The sequence below is a fragment of the Ornithodoros turicata genome, chromosome 3 (genome assembly GCF_037126465.1).
Source record: "Ornithodoros turicata isolate Travis chromosome 3, ASM3712646v1, whole genome shotgun sequence".
Classification (NCBI taxonomy): domain Eukaryota; kingdom Metazoa; phylum Arthropoda; class Arachnida; order Ixodida; family Argasidae; genus Ornithodoros; species Ornithodoros turicata.
Window position 1 is genome coordinate 32,586,190 of NC_088203.1, and position 26,294 is coordinate 32,612,483.

A 26,294-nucleotide genomic window follows, 5' to 3' on the forward strand; every position below is an offset into this window, starting at 1 on the left:
TAGGTAAAGCGCAAACTGCGATTTAGTTCGGGGTTAAATCAAGGTATATTGAAACTGGTAGCAAAAGCAAGCGAAAATGCCACATCAGACCCATCGGCAAGGCTACCATCATGAGGCGCAAGCGATCCTGGGTGTTGGTCGTAGAGGTACGATCGTTAACAAAAAAAAAAAAGCTTTACAACATGGGCATGGTTTGTGTGTGTACTAATAAGCTATTCATAATTTCAATGTAGGAAAAAAAAACTTTCTGTTGCCCCACCCGTGCACATATATACGAAATCATCTACCACGCGAGCATATTTCTGTATCCTGCTCGTTTGCGCCTGTGTCACAGTAGGCGTGTTTATCCGTGCATCTTTGTATCCGTGCCGTGTGTCCGTGTATTGTAATGCAGAGTTCCTACTCTTTTTGGGTTAAACAGGAAGCAACCTTCACATTTCGGAGCTGCAGACCAAGAATAACACGTGTGAACAGATGAGTACAATGCATCCCCTGTTGCTGGCCCCGCGAAAAAAAGAAGAAATAAAACAAAAAATCATGGGACGAGCGGCCTTGATAGCCTGAGTGTTAGCAGGAATCAGCTGTGCACCAAGGATGTCATGTTTTGTTGCAATGGACCTATAATGGCCACCCATTGAACACATGCAAACGTCTAATCACTACATGTACGTAAAGCTCTATAGGTGAGAAATGGACCTTAAGTGAACCTTCCTAACTTATGTGTGGTCATCACGATGCCCATTTGTTTGGAGCTGTCAAAATATGTGATATCTATATGTCTTTCCAATTCATATGTTTCATTAAACCTGATATGTTCTCTTTATTTTCTATGTTCTCTTCTGGTATTGTTGCCTTGGTGAGGAAAAGGGAATATAACGCAAACGAAGTACTCGGACGTAAACGTGCCATGGCTAATGATACACTACTTATTATTGATACTGCTGACGTCACCTCTGACGTCATATATGTAAAATTGTAGTAGTCCGCGCAACGGATGGATGGCGCTGACCGTCTCTATCATGGAGTCATTCTGAAGACACAGCGGCATGTGGGAGTTGCGCTACCTGTTTAGATAAACCTTGGTTAAATGACGAACGAAAAAAACGGATGAATCCCGTCGGAGGGTCTTTCGATGACGGATACAGAGACATGATAAGTCAAGAACCACATTCCCTTGAAGTGGCTGTCAGGAGGTTGCTAAAGTTTGATTTGACAGCTACCTCTATGGTACAGTTTTCGTAGGGCGCTATCGATGTGCTTAAAGGAGTACAGAGGGCCATCCAAAAAAAGTCAGATTAAGACATCTGATGAAAGTATGTGTGTCATTATACCGAATAGCGCGAAAGGTTTCGATGTGTGCAATTTGTTTCCCAGAAAAAAACGCACATAAACATAGCTCCGCGCGTTCACCCTTAAGCCTTAACTCGCCACTCCAGCTATAACGAGGATGATGAGGTATGATGCCACGTCACCGATGACGGTATAAGGGACTCGTTCTGGTTCGCCGGTCAGTGAGGGTCAGCGCCTTGTCCCTTTGCCGCCGTAAACCTGTTTTGCCAGTTCTCCCGGAGAATTGGGGACAGAAGGAGCGGCGGAAGCATTACCGAGCAAGGAGAAAGGCTTTATTAGAACCCCGAACAGCCGAGTAGCAGACGACAGCGGAGTAGCAGACAACACTTCTCTAGGCCAATCAGCGAGCGTTTTCCTTATAGCCTCAGCGCGAGGTTCCAAGCAGATCACAGGCTGGTACTGCTATTCACCACCGTTGCGCACGGTCGCTTTTTGCGGCGTATTTTAAATTCAATTTCGGCTATAATTATGACTCTGTGGTGTAAATTACTTCGCACGGTGCATCTTACTGGCCTACTTAACAGTTTTATAGTAAGAAAACTGGGTGTTAATAATGACTTCTGTGCTACTTTAAGGTATACCACGCCTATGCCCCTTTTTGATTCCATGTTACCGCCGCAAAGCAACTGTGGCTCTACCCGCCTTACAGACGGGCACAGATGGAGCGATGACAGAGGGAAGGGGTGAGGAACATTAGCGTTCGTGTGCCACCTTGTCCAATTTCAGGGGGAATTGTGCCGATATTCTATGCCGAAAAGTGTGGAGGAAATGTACAGGTGTGCAGGGGAGGTGTGCAGAAACCCGATACAGCTGTTGAATGTTATGTCAACATTCTATTGTAAACAAAGATGATGATGAGTCACCGTCTGTGACACTCGCGTGACTTCAAGTTCCTTTCAACGGAATAAACACATCGCCATCCCTCTCAGACCTGTCTCATCTTCAACAAATGGTGCCGTGACCAGGATCGTCGAAGTGATCGGATTGGAACGGAAGATTATAGTGCAGGGAGCGACGGACGACCGTAACTGTACATCGAGATGGAGAAGCCACAACTTCTGAAGAAACGTAAAGTCCTGCGTGCACAGGTAACTGCCTTACTGAACGATATCGAACGGCGCACGGCAAGCGAGGAACGCGATGCGACTGATTTCAAGGAACGGATGGAACGTCTTAACGGCCTCAATGCGATAGTTATGGATGTTGACAGTCAAATCGAACCTCTTCTTACTGAAGATGAATTTGAAGATGAATATACGAGACAAATAGAATATCAAAATCGCATTGGTACTACCACATTCAAGGGTAAAGTGTTTCGTCGGCAGTCATAAGAATGAATAACGACAATGTACCGGTCACAAATACCGATAACGACGATTTCACGCTTACGACACAGGCTCCAGCGAGAGCGCGGCACAATGCAGTTCGGCTTCATAAATTAGACTTGATGAAATTTGACGGAAGCAGGCAGCAATGGCAATTGTTTTGGAGTCAGTTCGAGTCTGCCATACACGACAACGCAAATTTGTCGTCGAGCGATAAGATGAGCTACCTTATGGCAGCCCTGCAAATGCCGTAAGAGGTCTTCAGTTGACTTCTGGCACATACGACAATGCAATTGCTATTTTGCGTGATCGTTTTGGAAACGAAAATAATATCGTTCAAGAACATCTGAAAAGTCTCGCCGACATACAACCTGTACGATCAAGCCGACATGTATATGTGCTACGAAAATTATACGACTCTTTACAAGCCCACATCAGGGGACTAGAGTGCTTACATGTCACCATGGAATGGTATTGTTCCATGTTGTATCCTATTTTGCTCAGAGCTCTTCCTCCGGACATGGCATTGCAGTTTAATCGCACGATTGGAGACATGTAGCAACTCGGCGCTCCGGAGTCAAGGACGTCAACTAAGCAAAATATAGGGAGGAAATGGATGTACGTTTCCTTGAGGCTGGTTCACACAAAGAAGAGGTAAAAACGACGTCTCTGAGTCCAAAAAGAACATGTAAGATGACAACTACAGTGAATCGACCACAAATTAAACGTAGCACATGCACGCTAATGTGCCTACAAGCATACCCGGGATCGTTTTCATTTTCATGAACTAGGTGGGCTGAATCGACTGGAAGAACAATAGTCTCAAACGAACGCTAATAAACAAAGACACCACGGCCGTTCACCTGTATAGACTGTGGCCGCATGTGGTGCATTCGTTACCTACGAGGGACACTCACTTAAAGCTTCACAAACTACAATCTGTGCTGGAGCTGTTCGCGCTGGAAATTACAGCACTCCTCCAAGACATCGAGACGCCGTCGTGTTCCTCGACTCCATCCTCCAGCGGCGTCTGGAACAGTTTGAAATTAACCGCTGCAACCAAGGGGATGAAACTCGTGAGTTCACTTACGGACTAAAGTGAGGCGCTGCGAGCTTTTTACGTCATCAAACGTCATGAAACGTCAGCATTTTTAAGTCGAAGCGCGAGTTCTCAACCGTCAAGAGCCCATTGGCTCATGAGGCCACTCCCTCGGTGTGCGAGCGCTCATTGGTTGGTTTGAAATTATGAACTTCCCTTGGCGCGCTCAAGCCGGCGACACCGTGTCGGCGGTGCCTGATCAACTCGCAGCAAAGTTTCGAAATGTGTTGGGTGCAGCATTGACGCCAGCAAAGCATCTATGCCGGTACCGCTTTGGATGGTTTTCAGTGTCCTAACATGTTGTCGATACCGACTCTGAAAAGCATGGATACTTCTGCAAGCCAATTCAGTGATAGATAAGTGGAAGGCAGGTCTGCTTCGCATTGCTTGGAGCGACAACGATTCAAGAAGGACGAATACTGCGTTTTTCCGCTACCCACTCGATGACAGGTAAGTCAGCCCAGTCAAAAAAAAAAAAAAGGAATGGGTCCAATTGGAAATTTGAATTGGTACCAATAGGACTCAACTGGACCAACACGAAAGCCAATTGGATTTTTTAATTCCAACTGGATGTCCAGTTGGAAATTTTAAAACCAATTGGGAAGTCCAACTGGCTCCTTGGACTCCAGTTGGACAGCCAATTGGAAAGTCAAGGTCCAATTGGAAGCTGAAATTGGAATCAACTAGACCAATACAAAAACCAATGGGGACCAACTGGGCACTTCAGTTCCAACTGGGCTGCCCAATTGGAATTCATAAACCAAATTCCAACTCCAGCCGGCTTCCTGGCCATATTAGTTGTACACTGCTCAGTCAATGTTGAACTGGATAAGCCATTAGACGCTGGAGTCACATATGGTTCATGCTAATTGGTAACTGAAATTCCAATACTCATACTTCAGAAGGAAAATAAATCTAGTCTGTCACATCACATGTTTCAATTGACCACCCAATTTGACAAACTGGGCCTTAGTTACTTTGTAATATTTAACTAAGGTTTAATTTCCTAAGTTCCAATTGGACACACCACCATTGCGAACTGGAAATCCAACTGGCACTCCCAATTATTTTTCAAATTTTAAACTGTCATCACGTAAACGTTCCATACACGTTGCCGATACACGGGGATGGTGATTCAAAATATATAATTAAACAAACTAGTTTGTGCATCACAAAACACCCAGATCATCGTCATCAATTAAAATCACTTGGCCTTCGGGAGAGGAAAATGAGTTGCGCTGCGCATGCGCTAGAAGTGATGTCACGTGTCTTTCTTTGCCGCCGCCTTGCAGTCTGCTCGCTTCGCGTACGCATGCGCTAGCAGACAGCGGTTTGTTTGCTTGAGCTGCTTGAGCATGGCTTGAGGACGAGATTTGTTGTAGTGGTGAAGCAGCTTTGCCAAATATTCCGTTCAAGTTCCTCGCTGGATGTCCCGCTCGTCCGTCGATGTTCAAGAGGTGAGGGAACATTTCAGCAACGCCTGCGAGTGTCAAGCTCGGGGTTCAAAAGGTTCTGTTCAAAAGGTCTGTACAAAATTGTAAAATGGGCCGATCTGTTACTACAGATGCAACAAGTGCCAGTCCACTTTTTCTCAGCTGCACCTTCTCAGTCCAGGCAGCAGCAGCACCAGGTGAATGTAGATACACAACTTCCAAGTGAATTAAGACGTACGAGTGCAATTCTGAAGCAGGTAAGTACGTGTCATGCTACATACCTTTCGCGTTCAACGCCCTTATTTGCCATGTGTTGTAGCAAATGATTCAGTGTCATAAACCGGCGGACTGGTGCGTAATGTACACCCATAGTGCCAAGTTGGACTAATTCTGGTGACGTGTTCGTAAAATCTGTGTAATCGGACTGTCTGTCACCTGTTCTATCTTAACACCGAAGTCGGTATATGAGTAAGAAATATCGTGGTTTCGGCAATTATCAGTAATCTTTCGTTGTGCTTAATGATTCCTATTATTTTGTATTTGTGTTTTTACTCAGAATTATCATACTGTATTCTTAACTGGAGCAACAAAATTACGAAACACATGAGGATTGTGTTGAAACTGAAGACATTGCTTATTTTTACTGATTTCAGATTTTCAGGCATGGAGAAAAGAAATGCGCAGAGGGCAGCCAAGAGTCACTAAAGGCACAGGGGTACAAAGATTGAAAGATGGAGGTTTAAAGTGTTATTATATTTGTAACTGATCTGGTGCTTTTACAGAGAACATCATCAAAGAAAAAAGGTCCATAAAATCATAAGGTTCCGTCAGGCGTGGGGTAACCTGCATTGATGATTCGTCTGCAACGTTCCAGGACATAACGGGATGTATCCTCCGGGGCCCCCTACCATCTCGCTCATGATCAGAGCTGACAATTGAGGCATAATGGTTTCAAATTTACAAAGATTCTCTAAGAAGTGGCATCCAGTTCAGAATTTGTATGAGTACAACACAACAGCGTGTGCAGCCCGAAACAAAAGTTCACGGCACTGCGCTTTTCTTCATCGGAGCGGTCCCCTGCCAGCTACCAGCAAAAGATCGAATAAGAAACGGGTCTATCTCTCAGTATGTGCGTCCGCTCTTGTTTGATGCTAGGGTGTCACTCCAATGGAGAAATGTGACACCATGGTGGTCCGTAAAGATTTGTACCAAGCTGTACATTGTACAACGCCAACAACTAACAAACACTGCTCGGTAAGGTCAGTGTTCCAATTTGAGATTTTGCTGCCTATTTCTTCCCAAAAATGCTGCTCTTGCAAAAATGCTTAAGAAAGTCATTTGGGTGAACTCCGGTGTACCAAGACAAGTGCAGAACAAAAAATTTATAGTTAGACTTTGAAGGCAGTAGTCAACATAAATAAGTTTTACCTCTGAGCAATGATTGCCCATTCCAGGCAACAACAAACTCATAGGTTCACCACATCATCTAAACGTCCTCAGTCTGTTACAGCTTGTTTCTGTCCACAACGACATCTTCAAAGTGCATATCCTGTGCCATGCAGACAGAGGAGTGGTTACATGAACTATCATTCATCGAGCATTTGTGAGGAGATTGTTAGAGGAATCAGTCAGACAAATGTGTTTGAGATTTTTTTTTTTTTCAGTTTTCAGGTTTTTATTGTTATTCCATGACAGTATACACTGATACTAATACTGGGCAAGCCCTGTTGAACAGTCCAAGTCACAGTCAATGCAAATGTCTACACAATTTGAGGGGAACAGAAATACCAAGAACACATGATAAGTATAAGAAACAAATAGCAAAGATATTGCACAGCAGAGAAATGCACGTAATCAAAAAGTAATTGCATGTCACCCTACGTATCAGCAGAAAAGTACTGTTTGATGGTGTTTTTGAAGGATGCCAGATTATTGTTGGAACAAATGCGTAGAGCAGTGTTTCTCAAACTGTGGATCATGAGCTGTTGAAAGATTCATTGTTTCACGCCCAACCAGAGGGTAAAGCTCAATTCATGTTCAAAGCATTAATGGACTGTCATGTGTTGTCACATGACAGTGCTGCATTCATGAGTAAATGATGTAGATGTGAAGGTCCTTAAGCATGAATTCAACAGAAATCCTCTGGCTGGGTGTATTTCCTGCTGCTTGGCACACTCTTGGAATCTGGTTGAAAAGCTGCCTCTGAAAACTGCCCTGCTGCTATGGCTTTCTTCACACCATCTGTGCATCAATATTCGAACAGATTGGGACAAAAGTTTATGGAGCACCGGGGTGTTGCATTTCTTCATGGGAGTGACACCCTAGCAGCAAACAGGAGTGGCCACACACACTGAGAGGTGCACAGAACAGCCAGTCACCTGTTTCTTATTCGATATCTTCCTGCTAGCCAGCAGGGAGCGAGCCGCTCCGATGAGGTGCAAGGCAACAGGCTCATTGATATGGTGTCCAGCTGGAATTTTGGAACGATGTATTGCTAACGAGACCAGTAAAAATATCCAAAACTGGACCTGGAGTGCGTGTTTGGCTCACTGAGATAACCGAAGAGCTAAGTTTCCTTGAGGTGTGAAACAAAGCTTGATAAAATGAATCAACCAAGTTGTGTGATCTAACTGGCCAATACTGAGTAGATTTACAATATAGATTTGCAATATCTTGAGGACTTTTGCCTCTCTTGTAACAAATGCTAAATAAATGCAATCAAGCATACATTGGAACTCAGTTGCTGAGGCAGGACACAAGAACATACAAACATATGTGATTGTGCTAGTTATTTTCACGCATATAGTATGATCTTCTGAATTCCCAGTAGCTGTTCGAACATCAGGTTCCAGAACTGTTGTTCTTATTTGCATTTCTGCAGTGGTTGGCTTTCACATAGCTGCACCCGTTTAAACTCCTTGCATCTTTGTTGAGACAAAGCGGAGTTGTTTGGCATTTTTGTTCAGTAGTGTCACAGCAGGTTTAGCATAGCATTGCAAGGGGGGTTCAAACCCCCAAGATCGTACCTTTGGTAGTGCATCTGGGAGGTCCCCATAGAACCCCCCATAATATTTTCTGGCTACCGCACGGATAGCCAACACTAGCATGAGACAAGATAGAAGCCAACTTGAATATACAAGGCGTACTGATGCGCATGAAAAATTTAAAAATGACTGAGCATTGTATGTGAATGTGAAAACGTGGCCTATGAAATACTGCTGACCTATGGTAAATGATACATTGGCCAGATGAGGCGTTACTTAAACATTAGGCTAAGGGAGCATGCTGCTACACTGAGGGTACCCCGTCTGGTCACTTGTGTGTGCATAGTAGCACATGTGGCTGTTCTCTATGATTCTCGGAGATTAGGATATAAGGTCGACCATGTGATCAGCGTACCAGAGAAACAATAGAGGCGTTCGAAATAAGAAAAAACGAGCATCAGTGTGTAAGTCATGCTTCTATCACTTTGTTTGATAACGAAGTGAAATTCCTAAATATGTGGGACAAAGTGAAGAATGATGAGTGACAGTCTTATGCCAATAAATTCTTTTGTTGGAAGTCTAGCACCTATCCTGTCGTCTCTTCTCTCTGTCCCGTTCCTAGTGGTAGTTCATCATGAAAGATAAACACCAACATGCCCTATTGTTACCCTATTAGTATTGCATACAAGTGCTATGCAAGACTGGAAAGACATACTGAGTGATAGACAAGGATGAGGCACACAGAACTGCCAAAGCTACAAAACGTACCTCATAGGTATCACAGGCTATACAAGACTGCAGTGATTTACCCCATTAGTATCACATAAAAGACCTACTCCATTAGAATCACATACAAAATGTTTTTGTTATCGTACTACCTATAAAGCTTATATTTTTTATTAAAAACCTGTTCGATTCTAGTGTACAAAGATATCTGAAAATGTCTAGTCAACCAGTCTAGTCCAAACATGAATAAATACTCAAGTTGTTACCCATTGATATCACATGCAAGTGCTATACAAGATTGCAGTGATTTATCCCATAGTATCACATACAAGGTGTACTCCTTTAGAATCACATACAAAATGTTTTGTTTTATCACAGTACCTAGGAAGCTTATATTTTTTTTATTAAATACCTCTTTGATTCTCGTGTACCAAGATATCTGAAAATATCTAGTCAACCAGTCTAGTCCAGACATGAATAAATACTCAAGTTGTTACCTTCTGTGTGTGTTTGTGTGATACTCTCTTATCAAACCAATGGCATTTTCAACTGGTCCCCTTGAGATATTCCAGTTGGACCATTTATCATAACCATTTGCATTTAATTGGTTAGCTGGTATGGGACCAATGGGTCTGCCTGAGGATGCCAGTTCTTTCTAATGGGAGAGCCGATTGCTTTTAATGGGTGGGCCAGTTGCTTTTAATGGGTGGACCAATTGTTTGTAATGGGAGAGCCAATTGCTTTTAATGGGAGTACCAGTTGCTTTTAATGGGTGGACCAATTGTTTGTAATGGGAGAGCCAATTGCTTTTAATGGGAGGACCAATTGCTTTTAATGGGAGGACCAATTGCTTTTAATGGGAGGACTAATTGCTTTTAATGGGTTTTAATGGGAGGACCAATTGTTTTTAAATGGTTTCAGTCCAATTGGGTGACAAAAACACAACTAGAATTCGAATTGGTCCCAACTGGAAATTGCCCAATAGGACCAATTCCATTTTTTCGGCTGGGAGTTCCTATTCCATTCTGCCGCTTAGCATAGCATAGCGCCCCACCTGTGGCATATACGCAGCATTTTGACAGGTAGAATTTTGGTTTTCACGTTTCTGATCTCTATCTTCCTTGTTCAGGTATAGTCACTCAACCCATATCTGCTTCAGAATAGCTTCTGCATGGATACAGTAGAATGGATAAGCCACTCACAGTGGTCGGAGGATAATCTTTCGGCATAGCAGCTGTACAAGTTCCTTTGTGGCGGGTCAACCAGGCGCCTACACAAGCAGCAAAAGGATATGGACATGTTCTCTGTCATGCCGGATCTGTGTGCGTGTGTGCCTGTGCGGCCAATATACTGTTGTTCTACTGTGAAATCTTCCACGTGAGACATCAGCTATCAGTGAATGCAAAGTTGCTTCGGCATATCATTCGAACTTCAGGAACAATGTTCATATCATGTTCGTGTTTTGCACAGCTACAGCAGACTCCAGTTTGTGATTTGGAAATATCTATCTCGAAAAATAAAGCAGTTTGTGTAATAGAAACAGCCAACGCCTCCGCATTTTGTTATTTATTTCACTCGACGCCGACGAAAGTCCACAACCACCCAGAACCGCCAAAGCGGGGTAGAGGGTAGAGAATAGATGAGAGAGGGAAAGGGGAAAGCACCGCCTGCGTCACAGGTCATCCAGGGAGACAGAAAAAAGCAAAGCGAAAAAGCTACTCAACGATTGGCCCAACGCTAGAGGTCACGTGAGTTTTTCCCGACAATAGAAATATACTACACGTTCAACCCCTGGCTGCCAGGGGAATGAACGTGTAACATATTTCTATTGTTGGGAAAAACTCACGTGACCTCTGACGCCGAGCGAATCGTTGGGCCTCGGTAGAGTAGCTTTTTGCTTTGTTTTACTTTGTCTCCCTGGGTGAAGGGTGACGTAAAGCGACGCTGCGGAGGCATTCTTTTTCCCTTTCCCCTCTGTTCTCTCCCCTGCTTTGGCGGTTCTGGCTGGATTTTCGTTCGCATCCAGTGAAATAAATAAAACGCGGAAGCGTTGGCTCTTTCTGTTGCACAAGGTGCTTTATTTTTCGGGATTGGTATTTCCAAATCACACATATGCAGTCTTCTGTATCTGCGCCAAACACGAACTTTACATGAACATTGTTTCTTAAGTTCGAGTAATATGCCGAAGCAACTTCGCGTTCACTGTTAGCTGATGTCTCACGTGGAAGATGTCACAGTAGATCAGTAAATTCACTGTACAGGCATACATATTCACAAATCCAGCATGACCATATTCATATTTTCTTTGTACGATCTTTTGCAATGTTAACAGTAGCAGAATCACGCAAAAGCAACCTTGGTAAAGCGCTGTTGAACGGTTTGTGCGGCAGATCCACATTGTTTGAGCCTGCTTTTGCTAAAGGTATGAGGCAAAATTTTCGCAAAAGCAAAATTGTATATTCGACGTCTGTCCTTCTGTGACTTCCCATTACAGTTATCGACGCTGTTTTCACGTATGACAATCTACTGTTAATTTCTCTGCAACAAATCCACGTTATATTCGCGTTAAACATTTGACATGCTGAATTGACTACGTAAAATCAGCGCGGAACCAATGCTCGCATTTTGCGTTCTACATTGTTCAGCAATATTCAACGTTAATTCTACATTCTACCAACAATGTGTGTTGACTGGGTTATTGCTTCTGTCCAAAGCTGATGAAGTGCATACTGAAACCACAGCAAATCTGCCTGAAACAAATACAGTTTGATACACCTGGGAAAGCTTGTAGCATTAGTAGGAATGTAAACATCATACACAAACTCTATTTCCACATGCCACTGTTATATCTATACAGGGTGTTCAAAATTAAGCTTTCACGAGCGCTACGCAAACACAGCGATGACAGGAAACCGGATGATAACTTTACGCTAATTGTGTAAGAAACAGGTGCTGTAATTATGTAGCACCTGTTTCTTACTCAAGGAACAGAAAATAGCACCAGTTTTCTTTTGTTCGCCTATGTATAAAGTGCTAGTGAAAGCTTAATTTTGAACACCCTGTAGAGTCGTAAGACAACTGTAAACAGCATTAGGATTACCAACCAACCAACACAGTGCAGGAATTAGACCCCATGAACACATTGCCTTTCTTCCCCATTCACACTGAATTCGGCCTGTAGCGATGGGTACAATACCCTGGATATAACAGCCCTGACTACACCGTGGAGAGCGGCTCCTTCCAAAACCAGCAAGGTATTCTTTCTGAAACAAATGCATCACAGACCATATAGCTCTTTCTAAACCAGCATGACCTCCCTCATGTAGTACACAATAGTGATGTCTACTGGCTTACACGGACGTTAAAATGGCTATTTACGAAAGGATATACTACACCACAGGTTCCTGAGAGTCATTCCATGCCAAATATTCCAGACTTTGATATTGTAACCCAGCAGATCTGGGGACTTATACAAAAATGTTGAATGAGAAACACGACCATGAAGAGCACTTCAGCATGAAAAAACTGAGAGTTATTGTGAGTTTATTACATATTATACTCACTGTTCTCTTCTCTTTCTGCGGCAATGGCTTGCAATGAATGCCTTCATGATTCAACTCCGCCGCCAGTGGAAGGGAAGTCGTCGGTAGGGAAGTAGACAGCAGCCTAACGAAAAATTCAAAACGATGAAACGTACGAATTGGTCCTACACCTGAAAAACATCAAGGTCAACATACATTATTTGCTAAACGCTGCGTGCAAGAAAATTGCACTGCTGTGTGCCATTGCATGCATTCTGTACCGCTCTCTATGTAGAAAGACCAAAGCATGTAACAGAGAAAAAAACACTACAACATAGATGTGGGATAGAAAGTTGTTGGGGAACGAACCACGATATACGAACCTGAAAAGTCAACGAGATCGGACGAGGGGGAAGTGAGTTCAGTCCCCAGACAGTGACCAGCCGCTAGCAGACGCACCGGCGCCGATACTCTCATGCGAATTTCTGGAGAACGAAACGTCGCGCGCTTACGAGACCAAAGTAGTAGGAAAGAGGACGTCGAGCCCTTCAAAAAGACACAAAACACACTATATGTAGCTTATTAGCATTTTTCGGAAATAAACTATCCGAGATATAACTGCTAATCGCAACGGATAATTTTCACTGCCCTAATGTGTGCATTCCACTTAAAATTAAACTATCGTCTAAGCAACCCGTTACAATGGTAGTTCAAATCAGGAGTAGGGAGCAAAATATAGAGACAATACTTACCACGAGCAGAATGTTCCCAGGTAGCACGAAAAGTTGCAGCAACGTTGTCTAAATGTCAGCTTGGAACATTGCTCAGATGTTGCTAATGTCCCCGACTTCAACGTTATCTGCAATGTTTATTTGCAACATTACCGCAACATCCATTGTAAACATCACATCAACATATGCCTCTGTGATGTCCTCTCAACGTAAATTTTGCAACGTTTCAGTAATGTACGTGTGCAACGTTACAACAATGTATGAATTTATAGCATTTCCTCAATATGGTATTTGTCCAAGATCGTCGATTGGGAATGAGAAATTTTGATTACTTTCAATGAGAATTGTGAATGCGATATCCACTCTAACCGAATGAGATTTCTGGGCTATTTTGAGCTGGGCTATTTCCAGCAGTCAAGAAGCTTCAACAGTGATACTGTTCAGTATATCACTATTAAAGCTTCCTTACTGCTGGTAGTCTATTTCAAAATAGCCCAGATCTCTCATTCGGTTAAAGTGGATATCGCATTCACAATTCTTATTGAAAGTAATCAAAACTTGCTATTCCCAATCAACGATCTTGGACAAATACATATTGAAACAAACAAGAATTTAGTGGGTTTCGATAATAAATCACTCAAATGTCAACGGGAACGAAATGGAGCAGAAAGCATGTTCTATCCGTAAAAAGAAATTACACTTGATGCTGTTTCTGTGCGAACATTTATTCTTGCACATATAACAATACAGTAGACGTGAAAATAGTACAAGTGATAGGTATAAATGTGGAAGCTATTTCAGATGATTTTATATGTTTCAAATTTTATATGTGGGAGTATTCACCAAGCAGTTGAAAATCGCTAGCAAGACATAGAACAACAACAGTAGAAACCTCGTTCACCACTTACATGTTCTGAAAGCATACTGTCCATCACCAACACGCACAACGTCGATCAACGATGAGTAGATTTATAGGGATGTGTGTCCCCAATGTCTGAACAGCCCTGACGAAAATACAAAAGAACTTGAAGACTTGAAGGACTGAGTTCTGCCATGCTCTTGTGTTTCGTAGGTGATTCGTGATAGCCCATCCAGCTTCCGTTTCTTGCGTGAAAATTAACGCGATCAAATTTCAGTGAGATTCCGTTTTGACAAACTGCTGACAAATGCCGACCCGACGCACCTATGCCAGCCGCGTCGCACGAGCATAACCTTCAAGAAATACAATTTCAAAACATGTTAGCACAGCACCATGTTGGGCATCAAATACATTACATACCGTTGCTCACAGCGCGGGCGGTAACACTCTGATAGAACATCTCGCTCTGCTCCCATAACATGAGAAACGATGTAGAAACAACGGCAATGCCTGACACATCAACTACGTACCTTAGAAACGGATAAAATCCTCAAAATGAAGCCCGAATGACGCAAACTGCTTGTCAGACACAGCGCATAACCGAACACTTCGACATTTCGTAGCAGACTGATCGTTGACGACTGTCGAATGCTCCACTTACGTGCACAGGAATGTTGTACGAAATACAGAAACAATAGCTTAAAGCAAGAGACGTAATACGAAGTTAGCACGGTACATGTACCTTTGTAGATGTGTTCACAAACATTTGAAATAACACGGACTATTTTCAACGCGGACGAGCCACTATGTGGTGCGGCACAGAAACGTACGTGTTGTGTTACAACGCGCCCTGTTCGGAGTTCGAACTTGGCGAGCGTCCGCGGCCAGCCTTTGACAACATTGGCCAACGGCCGCCTGCTCAACAGAGAATAAATTTTAATTTCAGATTTACGTTCAGTTTTCACTTGCAGTACTTGCGATACCATGCGTATTCTGGAGTTTCATTAGAATTGAACGAGTTCCTCAAAGTAGTTAATTTGCTACACAGACATATGACGTTCTTCTTAATCATATTATTATTTAATTTGAGAATATGATGTACGATTGGTCGCAATTACACTCGTTGCTTCAGCATCGGGCGTCTCACTTATTGAATTGGTGGCTCTGCAACATGTTGGATCCCATTAAATCAATTGGAAATCCCACTCTCTATGAAACACATCGGCCAATTCCTCTATCTTAAAATGTTGCAGTGTGAGCTCCGTGAAACGTAACAGTAATGTTCTGAGGGAATATCTAGACAACGTTTCTGATGCAACGTAGCGGTGTTGTTTCGTTATGTTGAAAACGTAACGTTTCTAAAGCAACGTACCAGCAATGTCTCTTTTTTGTTGAACATGTAACGTTTCCAGAAGAACGTTGCAATAACGCCGTTTTTTTTGTTGGGAACGTTGCTCTCACATCGAACACATTCAGGCAACGTTGCTGCAACTTTTTGTGCTACCTGGGTTGTGTATGAACTTTAAGTTTGAGACACGCCGCTCCGACCAGTTCAATACTCCATGTTACTTGCATTTGGAAGCGAGACCGGTTATCCTTGAAGATATCACACCACAATCACACCATCAATGACTTGAAGAGCTACAAACGACCCGTCCCAACACTTAGAAAACTGTTGAAACATGCCGCAAGTAACACCACAACCGCCACATTCACACATTCACAACGAGTATCAGATATCCCACATTGGACACGCTCCGATCTAACCCTGGGATCGAGGCTTAGACGGAAGTGAGCCCAGTCTCGAACAACTGCGACCCCGGACACCCCCCCCTCGCGCGTGTAATATGTACTGACCTAACCTAACCTAACCTCACTAAAGAATTTGCAAATTGCAGCGCAATTTATTACTAGCGTACGCGCGACTTCCGGTTAGCCTTGTAGTGTCTTTAAGTGCCGTTAAGCCTGAATGTGACTTTAAGTGGCTTTAGACGACCGACTTCAGGTGACTTCGGACGTCTTCGGATGACTTCGTGTGACTTCAGACGTCTTCTCGTTACTTCAGACGACTTCAGGTGACTTCAGGCGACTTCAGATGATATCAGGTGACTTCAAACGTCTTCCGATGACATCATGTGACTTCAGACGTCTTCAGGTGATTTCAAGTGACTTCAGACGTCTTCAGTTGACTTCAGATGCGTTGGAATTACTTCAGTGGGCTTCAGACGTCTTCATGTGACTTCAGACGACCTCAGGGGACTTAATGCGACCTCAGATCTTCAGATGACTTCAGGTAACTTCAGGTGACTCCAGACGTCTTCAGGTAACTGCAGACGTCTTTAGGTGGCTTTACGTGACTTCAGCCGTCTTCAGATGACTTCATGTGACTTCAGATTACTTCAGGTGACTTCAGGTAGCTTCAGGTGACTCCAAACATTTCCAAGTGACTTCAGGTGACTCCAGACGTCTTCAGGTAACATGAAGTGAGTTCAGACGTCTTCAGATAACTTCAATGGACATCCGACGTGTTCACGTGACTTCAGACATCTTCAGCTGTCTTCAGTTGGCTTCAGCGGACTTCACATAACTTCAGGTGACTTCACACGTCTTTGGACGACTTCAGACGGCTTTAGATGAGTTCAGGTGACTTTCAGATGAGCTCGAGACGTCTTTAGGTGACTTTGCGCGTCTTCAGGTAACTTTACGCGACTTCAGACAGTCAGGTGACTCCAGACGTTCTCAGACGACTTCAGACGTCATCAAGTGACTTCAAGTGACCAAGGTGTACAAGTGATAGATATTTGCTTGTACTTTTCTGCGAAATAAATGTGTACAAGCTTATTTCTTTGCGAAACTGTTCACAACCCTTTTTTCTCTCTCTCTCACAGGAACTGCAGAACGTCTGAAATTTCATCGTCATCGAGAATAGACTACCGCTTCTTTGCTTGTAATGATGCCAATCCCCTCCCCTTTATCCGGGCTACCTTCCGGAAGGAATGTGCCAGAAAGACGGCACGTACAGTCCACGTGCCGGCGCTCCTTGTACAATCTAAAAATTGAACTTCACCCCATGCGCCAACGGCATGTGCCTCTGCGCCAACCATTGCCAGGAATGATCGGGTTATCGCTTCTGATTCGAAGAGAGAGGGGGCTGTGAGCCTTTTTTGTCAATTTGTATATATGATAATTGACACAAAAAGACGTACGGCACCCTCTCTCCTCGAATCTGAAGCGGTAACCTTATCATTTGTAGCAATGGTTGGCGTCAGTAAGTTCAGTCTTTAGAGTGCACTGATTGACAGAACACCACCAAGTCTCTGGAGTTTTCGGTCGACAACCGATTTCGAGCAACACGAGTTGGTCGTGTTCGGTGGTTACGGCCGACACGAGCAAACTCCACATTTGGTCATAATTGGTGGGAAAAGTTGACCCGTGCGAACGCAGCCTTAGTCTTGTCTGTCTGACACGAAACGTGCAGCATTGACACGGTCAAGCTGCCCTATGAACTCACATACTTATTTCGCTTCTCACATCATAGCTGAACTGAACGTCAAAATCAAAATAACTTCACGTCGTAATCCCATTAAAGGGTCGATCGCATCCGGAAACCCATCTATGGAACCGATACTACTGTGTTCTTCATCGTCTGGAAATCTACCCGGCAAATTTTTTCGTCCGAAAAGTGCATAGATATTAAATAAACGAGTTTGAAAGATCAGCGCTGCTTCCGCAGCCGAAGAAGCTCCGCTGGCGTGACATCACTCCCTAAGCAGAGAAGTGAGAGCAGAGCACGGCGCTCGGGGGATGAAAGGCGCTGTCCAGACGTCCAGTAACTCTATGACGCGCCCGCACGGCCGGGGAATTCCTTTTCTCAAGATCGCGCCCTCATTGGTTCTTAGGGAGTGACGTTTTCTCGTTTCTCCAGAGAGGGAGGAACTCTGGTATACTCTCAACGTCCGGAGTCTGCTCTGTCATATATTCCGTCGAATAGCGGTCAAGCTTCTCCACTATTTCGCGTCTGATTTTCGACAGTTTGGTCAGTGGTCCAAGAGGAATAAAATTTCAAGCAACTCTGTCTATGAGCGGCGTACAGACGGAGAGAGGACAGCAGGAAGGAGTGGGGGACAGGGGAGGTTAGTGTGCGTCCTGGGTCAACTTAGGGGAACAGTGCGGACATTCGTCCGGAAAGTCTTCGGAAAACCAGGGGAAAACCTCAGACAGCACAGCCAGTGACAGGATTAGAACCCATGTCACCTCCCAGTTTCGGCGTGGAAAGCGATCATCTTAACCACTACGCCACGGGAGCTGCTTCTCCATGATCTGATGGTGTATGATGTCAACGAAAGCCATCATGATTGCATCTGCCGACCTATACTTCTGTGCAGAGGCGGAGAGTTTTCATTTTCCCGGAGGGGGCAAAGGCGCACCGCAAAATAAGTGCTCTGGCGGGGGGGGGGTATGTTTATTAAGAAAAAACAAAGAAAAGAAAGTTAAGCCAGATGAATGTCGGCTTGCTATTCCAAAAAAAGTGAAAGGGGGAGTCAAAAAAGGCAAAGAAAATAAGAAAACGAAAAGAAGGAAAGAAACGGAAAGAGAAATGACGAACACAAAACTAAAGCTCAAGAATCACACACTCTGGCGGGATCCTATGATGTATGCAGAACTGGTATAGAAATAAGAGGAAGGAAGAACAGAAAAAGCAAAACAAAAGAAAAAAACAGAGAGAACGTAAACAGTGAACATGGGCACAACTGAAGGCATTACGCCTTTGAAAACTCAGTGCAGAAAGAACAAAATGTATTGAATCCTCCATGTTTGACCCGGAATGCGCGCAATATGGTGAATGAAATGGAGCAACGGGAGTTGAACCCGCTCCCAACGAATATGTACCGTTACACCTCACTGGCAGCTGCTGGTACCTTTTTGACTGCTTCGTTTCATTGATCTGATTGCTTTGGGCGAAATTCAGGCTACGTGTTGTCATCCTCTGTGCTTCTTCGCCTCACCTTCTACTGTGATAATGAGTATGGTGGGCGGATACATATTTTACAAATTGCAAGATGCATTTTTGGGTTGGTGCCTCTTCGCTCTTTTGACCCGGGCGCGCCGAGCCCCAAAGTTTGGTGTCAGTCTCTTAGCGGGACTTCCCGGGGGAGGTGGCGCCCCCCCTAGTTCATGTTCCGGGGGCAAGGACCCCCCCCCCCCCTGCAGTCGGCGCCTATGCTTCTGTATCCACCTTTAGGATGAGGTGGCTTTCCCCACTACTTGCGTGCAACACTGCTTATGGGTTAAGGAAGATCACGAAGATCTTGCACCAGCTGCTCCTAGACTTTGCATAATATGTCCACTTTGATATGCCTTCCCTGATACATGCTGTCGCTCTGAAAGACGACGACAAGGTTGCTCGAGCTCACGTTCTGGTACTGATCATAACTTGAACTGATTGTCCTTGAACACTGAACATCTTTCATGGGTGAGTTTCCTTATTCTTGGACGCGTCCATTTCCTGTGGTTCCTTCAAGGTGTATCTTACTTTTATGTATTTCAGAGGAAGAAGCACCCGAAAATCCGGAAGACGTTAAAAAGAGTAAGTCACAATGGTCCCTACTACTTGTTACGCTTGCATTTGATACACCTCTTACTAGGGCAACGCAGCATTTAACGCCAGGCTTATCCGCTGACAGCGTGACAAGCCGTAGTGCCCCAATTGGCAGCGGATGCCAAGAGTACATAGCGAAGGATCCTACACGCACAAAATCAGACCTCGCAGGCATGTGGGGCAACGTGATAGTTGATTGACTCTGCCGTTTATTGATACGTTTACCCGTCGTTTAATGTCATGCAAGCAGTTTGCCTGCAGATGTTACTGCGTTACTCGTGGGAGGCATCGTTTAACTTGGCCCAACTGTACAGCGAGTCGCGCATAAATTTGCATTAGAAGGCCTAAGGAAAACCGAGAGAAAACGGCTGCTGACAGAACTTGAACCTGGATTTGGAGTCTGTTTTCTCAGACTTTCAGTCAATGGAGCTTGTTATAGCCTGTCACAGAGACAAAACGAAAAGAGAGATTAACTTGAAGCACTGAGACTAAAAAAGAGACGAGCACAAAGCTTTGGCTCAATGTTTATATAACGTTTCATGCAACAAGCACCGAGCAACAACCCCGTTGAGATTGTTTATTGAGGCAGCATGTATGATACGCGTGCACCGACCTGCACGTCATCCTCAGGTGACCGTTGATGGGTGTGTAGTTTTTGGCACCACTCCTAAGGTGTGGTTCTATCAATACATCTACCTAAAAACGTCGCACTGAGCGTGTCGTGTTCCATTGAATACTTCAGGCACTAACAACAGACAGAGCACGAGACCTTCGACATGCGCTACATGTGTGCCTCGGCCTTTTTATGTGTCTTTGTTTTTGCGCTGTTAGTGCTCTAGTCCACTGTTACCAAAGTAGAGGCGTTCTGTATTCTCCAAGAAAACTCGTAGTATACGCCATTAGAACGAATACATGACCTAACATTGCCATTTTCATTTCTTCAGCAAATGAAGAGCAAGTACCCTTTTCTTACCTTATTGTGATGCACTTGTTCACCAGAACACCGGCACTCGTGGAGAACAGAGCCTGAGACTTGGTATTCAACAAGTAAGGACGGCACAAACAAAAGCTCAAGCTTGAGCCGTCGTCCTTATCTGTTTGCTGCCCAAGCTGAGGCTGTGCTCTCCATAGATCTGATCCGCCAACTCCCCGCATCTATGCCATCCTCATCGGCACTCGTATATGGAACTAGGCTAGGAATCTTAGGTCACCGTCATTTCAGAGATACATAGTGCTATGAACGTTACCATACGGTGTAGCAATGAGGTTCAGCCATCTTCGGAACTGGATTGGCATATGGAGTTCGAAATAACGCTGTCACGATTCAGGTGTTCTGTTCGCAGTGTTTGGTGTTCTGTTTTGAATACAGTTTACATGAATTCGGTACGTGCACCACAGAACTCATCACCTTCTGATGATGATTCTGTGAACAAATTAACCGGAAGCAATTGGGCTGACGGGATTCCATTCACTTTGCTGCTACGGTTGGGAATCTCGTGCCACTTATACAGTTCCAGGATTTGGGGATCTTTCCCGGCTAATCCCGGCATTCCGGGACGAGATTCCAGGATTGATTTGAAATCGAAATGGCACAAAGTAACTCTGATGGTTCCTGTGTGGGTCTCCTCGGCATTCCGTCACTGCGTGTTCATCAAAACGTTCATTTTTAATATGCGACACTTTTTATTGATGCTCTCCCCAAATTGAAAGGTTCGTTTTTATTCGCAGTTGTAACGCATAATGCCCACCAATTTATTTCATGATGTCATCGATTACGAAACGAAGATTCGACGTCCAAAACTGAATCAGTGAAGTATCAAAATTTGCCAAGCAAGAGTAAGTGAATACCCCCGGACGCTTAATATTGACGAGAAGGCTCGTTTCCGAAGACCACCTGTATTTTCTTCCTTCTTTATGTCATTGTTTACGTTCGAGCCCTATAACGACGGTACGCCGCCGCCGATAGCACTCAAACGATGAACGGAACGCACTTAGCTCCGGCACAGGTATCACAGGTGTGTCACAGGTATCCACAATGAAAGTATGCATCGGAACTCGGAAAAAATGAAATCAGGTACGTTCGCTCCTAGACTGCTTACGAGGCACCTAAAGACGAAGAACTGTCATTCAATATGCGTGCTAGAAATTGAATAACTCGAAATTGTTACTTACGTACCGTGTCCCGAGTGCTCCAGCACTAGGTTTGTAGTATTCACAACGAATCCCGAAATCCCGGAATTTTTCAAAAATTCTGGGATTTCGGGACGTGAAAAGGCTACCGGAATCTTGGGATTCGGGATATTCCGGATCCCAACACTAGTTACAGCACGCATTTCGTGATCGATGCTACGCTGTACAAAGGCTACCGAGCGCATCAATACCTTCAGACAGTTCAACCTCATCGCTAATGCCTCCCACATTCCTCCGGGGCGCTACTCTATACTTCCCGCTTGGCGCTGATATCTTGGCCGTCTTGACTGCTGCGGGTGATTTATTCAAAGCTCGTTCAACGCTATCACGTCCTTCCGTCTGCAAGGCGCCCAAGAGTCCCGTACATTTGCCATGACGGGCACCCTCCTTGAACAGCCGCGATCCCTTTCATGCTTCATTTGTTTCACAGGCAAGTTGGAGTGTGTGACTGGACTAGAGCCGTGAGCCACGCGGCGTATTGGCAATCTCATTTCTCGTAACGTATTTGAGCACATTTCGGTGCTCAACATAGCATTCTTGCAACGAGCGATTGGTCTTCAGCACACCATTTTGTCTGTTGGTGGCGGCCGGAGCCGTGACGTAGCTCACCGCACGTTGACATAACCATGACAGACCCATACTCGTTTCAATACGCCCACAGCCTTGTTGCAAGCTGCGTGCCAACTGTTCACACAACTGGGTCGTAGAAAAGCCTACCTTGAAATGTCCCTCGCCTATAGGTATGATCACAAGGCGGCAACCAGTACCCCGCGCGAATTCTACAGATTCTTGATGCTGTCGGCCCAGGACGCATAGTAACTCCCCTGTCCCCCACTCCTTCCTGCTGTCCTCTCTCCATCTGTCCACGTCTGTACGTCGCTCATAGCCACAGTTGATTCGCGGCGCTAACACGGAATTTAAAAAAAAAGGAAACGATTGTTGATGCTGTCAGTTGCTCTCTGCAACGCCGTTCAAGCATGTAATCACTGTGTTCCTTCTGATGTGCCAGTCTTGATGTGGTATTTGAAGCGCGATCTGCATGCCGTAAACAGCGGCAAGGTGCGAGAATCTAAAATTATTTTGGTGTATACCGATGATCTACCGATTAGTGTCCAGCGCGCAACGCCTCAGGAACATCGGAAATATAAGCGCGCGGCGCTCGCGTGGCTACAACAGCTTAGCATCATTCACAATCCCCAGATATTTGGCCTTAGCATTTTGACTGTGGAATTCTTCTCGCGTGAAACCTTACGTTGGATTTGTTCATCGAAAACAAAACAATTTTCGACAATCGACACCTTCTTTTCGACTTCCGCCGTTTCAAGACAATCCGCGACATGCTCAAGTCTCGCCTGACCAGCTTTGGATACTCCAACATCTCTCTTGCAACATTACTTGGCGCACGCAGCGGTAGTGTAACTGCAGGGCTTCTCCACTGCCTGCGGGACACCGGTCTCCTCAGCAGCCTGTGACATCGTGAATGGGACGGCGAAGGACTTCTCACCTCACATAGCCAGACTCTCACTACCGCAGGAATTTGACTACCCAGCACCAACGAATTGTTTACCATGGAATAGCAAGCCGTCCTCTCTGGCTGACTTCCTGTCAAAATAAATAGATCCTCCTCCCACCTCGCTCTTTGGAACTGTGACAAATATCCGTATCTCATCAATTTCAACAGTCGTCACATGACAGCCTCCACAAAAAGTATCCTCCGGGTGGAAGAGTTGTCTGAAGACGAATTCCATGATAAGGCAAGCCTGAGCGATGGGCAAGACACGTAAACAAACACAAACACGAAGGCTCAAACCAGCAAAACGTTTAATCGATAAACACTAACTTCATGAACATGTAGACGGTGCGAGGGAAGACAGAGAGAGGGGGGAATAGGGAAATGAGGACAAAATGAGTTGAGGGAAGTCAAAGGAGGCGCTTGAAGGCCGGGTGGATACATACAGACGGCACACTAATACAATTGCCCACACTCTGTATGGCCAACGCTTCTCTTAAGACTTTTTCGCCTGTCTGGTTCCCACGCCAGCACCGCCGTCTGGGACCATAGAGGTTGACAATTATTACAGATTCTTAGGTGATCCGACAAATTTGAATCAGGATTGTTTTTATGCTGGCCCAACCTTTGGTTTACGCATTGAGATGTTTGACCTATGTATACAAAGCCACAAGCTAACGGGATTCTATATACAACATTTTTTGCACTAGGAACAAACTTAATGGTTCTGTGTTCAACATTACATGCAGACTCTGGTTTTGAAAAAGGCGTTAGACGATCTAACCTGAAGTTGTTCCTAAAGAGGAGACGGACACCCATCTCATTCGACATAGCCTTCAAATTGTGTGAAATCTTGTGGTAGTACGGAACTACTGCAATTTTCTTGTTTTTCTCATTTTCTTCCATTAAGCGTTTCGGTCGAGCTTGAAACTGAGCAAGTAGATTGTGCTGTATTAGCTTAAACTCATATCCTGCTCTTTGTAATTTGGCGGTCTGTCGCTTGAGAGCACTGAACACAGAATGCGAGCAAGATTTGGTCAATGCACTGGTTAACAAGGAATTTATCAAACTATTTTTCACCAACTTAGAATGGCAACTCCTTCTTGGCAGAAGGGGTTTTTCACTTGATGCACCATATTCCCAGCATAATCCACCTTTGAAGTGTAAGGTCAAATCTAGAAACTTCAACTTCCCGTCGGTAGGATGCTCTTCCGTAAAAGTTAACTCCGGGGCCGATTCACGAGCCACACGTTGTAGTTCTACCAAGCAGGAGCGGGAACGAGACATAAATATCAGATCGTCGACGTATCTAGCCACCAAAACAGTGTCAGGCAAACATGAATTTACAAAGGCACTTAAATGAGAGTCGAGGCAACCTAAATAGATTTCAGATAAGAACGGTGCAACAGACGAACCTATGAAAACACCATCCTTTTGGGTGTATAAAACGCCATCTATGCAAGTTACATTTGAATCCAAATACAAATTCAGCAATTCCAAAAAATCACTTATTGCAATGTCAGCGTGAGACTGGAAACGTACCAGATTTGCGTTCAAAAGATCCGAAACCCGTTTCAACAGCAAAGGTTTCCTAAGCGAATAGTACAGATCTTTGACATCCAATGACATAGCAAACATTTCAGAACCATGAAACGGCAAAAGCATTTTGAGAAAATCTTGAGAGTTCCTCAGAGATAAGGAGTTGGGTACATCTAAAACTGACCATGATTTCTGGATGAAGGTTGAAACCAACTTCTGCCATGTGCTATTTTCATTTAGTACAATTCTAAGGGGTAGATTGGGTTTATGATCCTTCAATAAAAATTTTGAAGAGAAATAGAAGAGTATATAGAATCCCGTTAGCCTGTGGCTTTGTATACATAGGTCAAACATCTCAATGCGTAAACCAAAGGTTGGGCCATCATAAAAACAATCCTGATTCAAATTTGTCGGATCACCTAAGAATCTGTAATAATTGTCAACCTCTATGGTCCCAGACGGCGGTGCTGGCGTGGGAACCAGACAGGCCAAAAAGTCTTAAGAGAAGCGTTGGCCATACAGAGTGTGGGCAATTGTATTAGTGTGCCATTGTTGAGACTTTGTGTTGTGTCGTCTGTTTTCGTCTTTTTCCCAGTCTCGGGTTTTCGTCATGGATCTTAGCCACCAGCTCGCTTGCTTTTTAACCATTTTAGTGTGCCGTCTGTATGTATCCACCCGGCCTTCAAGCGCCTCCTTTGAACTCCTTCAACTCATTTTGTCCTCAATTCCCTATTCCCCTCTCTCTGTCTTCCCTCGCACCGTCTACATGTTCATGAAGTTCGTGTTTATCGATTAAACGTTTTGCTGGTTTGAGCCTTCGTGGTTGTGTTTGTTTACGTGTCTTGCCCATCGCTCAGGCTTGCCTTATCATGGAATTTATCCACCAGCTAGCCTGCATTTACGCCATTCTGTCTGAAGACGAAGTGGCAGATTGTCAACATTCATGGTGCGAGGAGCGTTGGCTTTTTCTAGCAGCTAGGGAAGCGTTGCCTGCCGACGCCCTACTCACGCAACCCCTACTTGACGCTTACCCTTTCCTAATGGAACGTGAACAGCGTCGCAGAGGGCTATTTTCATGCAGCAACAAGGTCGCGCCCTAGAGCTACTCACCTTCTTCCAGAAGCCCAAACCGTCGGTATTCAAGACAGCATTTTCGGAAAGAAACGTTTTGCGTATCTATCTTTGAAGCGAGGCACGAAGTTGGGGTAGTTGTTAGAATTGAGTCATAGTTGAATGAGCGGGTTGAAACATGGACAGAAAGGTACACAGTCGGGACGACGCTCCCACCTGTCCCGTCGCGTTGTCTCGTCTGTATTACTTTCTGTCCGTGGTTCCATTTCCTGATACAGCTACGTCTGATATCCTGGAAAGGCCACACATCCTCCTTCATCTTCACCGGTCATGGAGTTATGACAGCTACTTTCACTT

The 26,294-nt window shown here is 44.5% G+C and overlaps 1 long non-coding RNA gene across 1 annotated transcript; it reads left to right on the top strand.

Annotated features, from left to right (window-relative positions):
- Window positions 1-19,417: 19,417 nt before the first annotated feature.
- On the top strand, window positions 19,418-20,581 carry LOC135390165 (uncharacterized). The gene is made up of 3 exons (XR_010421744.1): window positions 19,418-19,501; window positions 19,577-19,615; window positions 20,572-20,581. It is a non-coding gene; the product is annotated as an uncharacterized LOC135390165 (long non-coding RNA).
- Window positions 20,582-26,294: the final 5,713 nt, after the last annotated feature.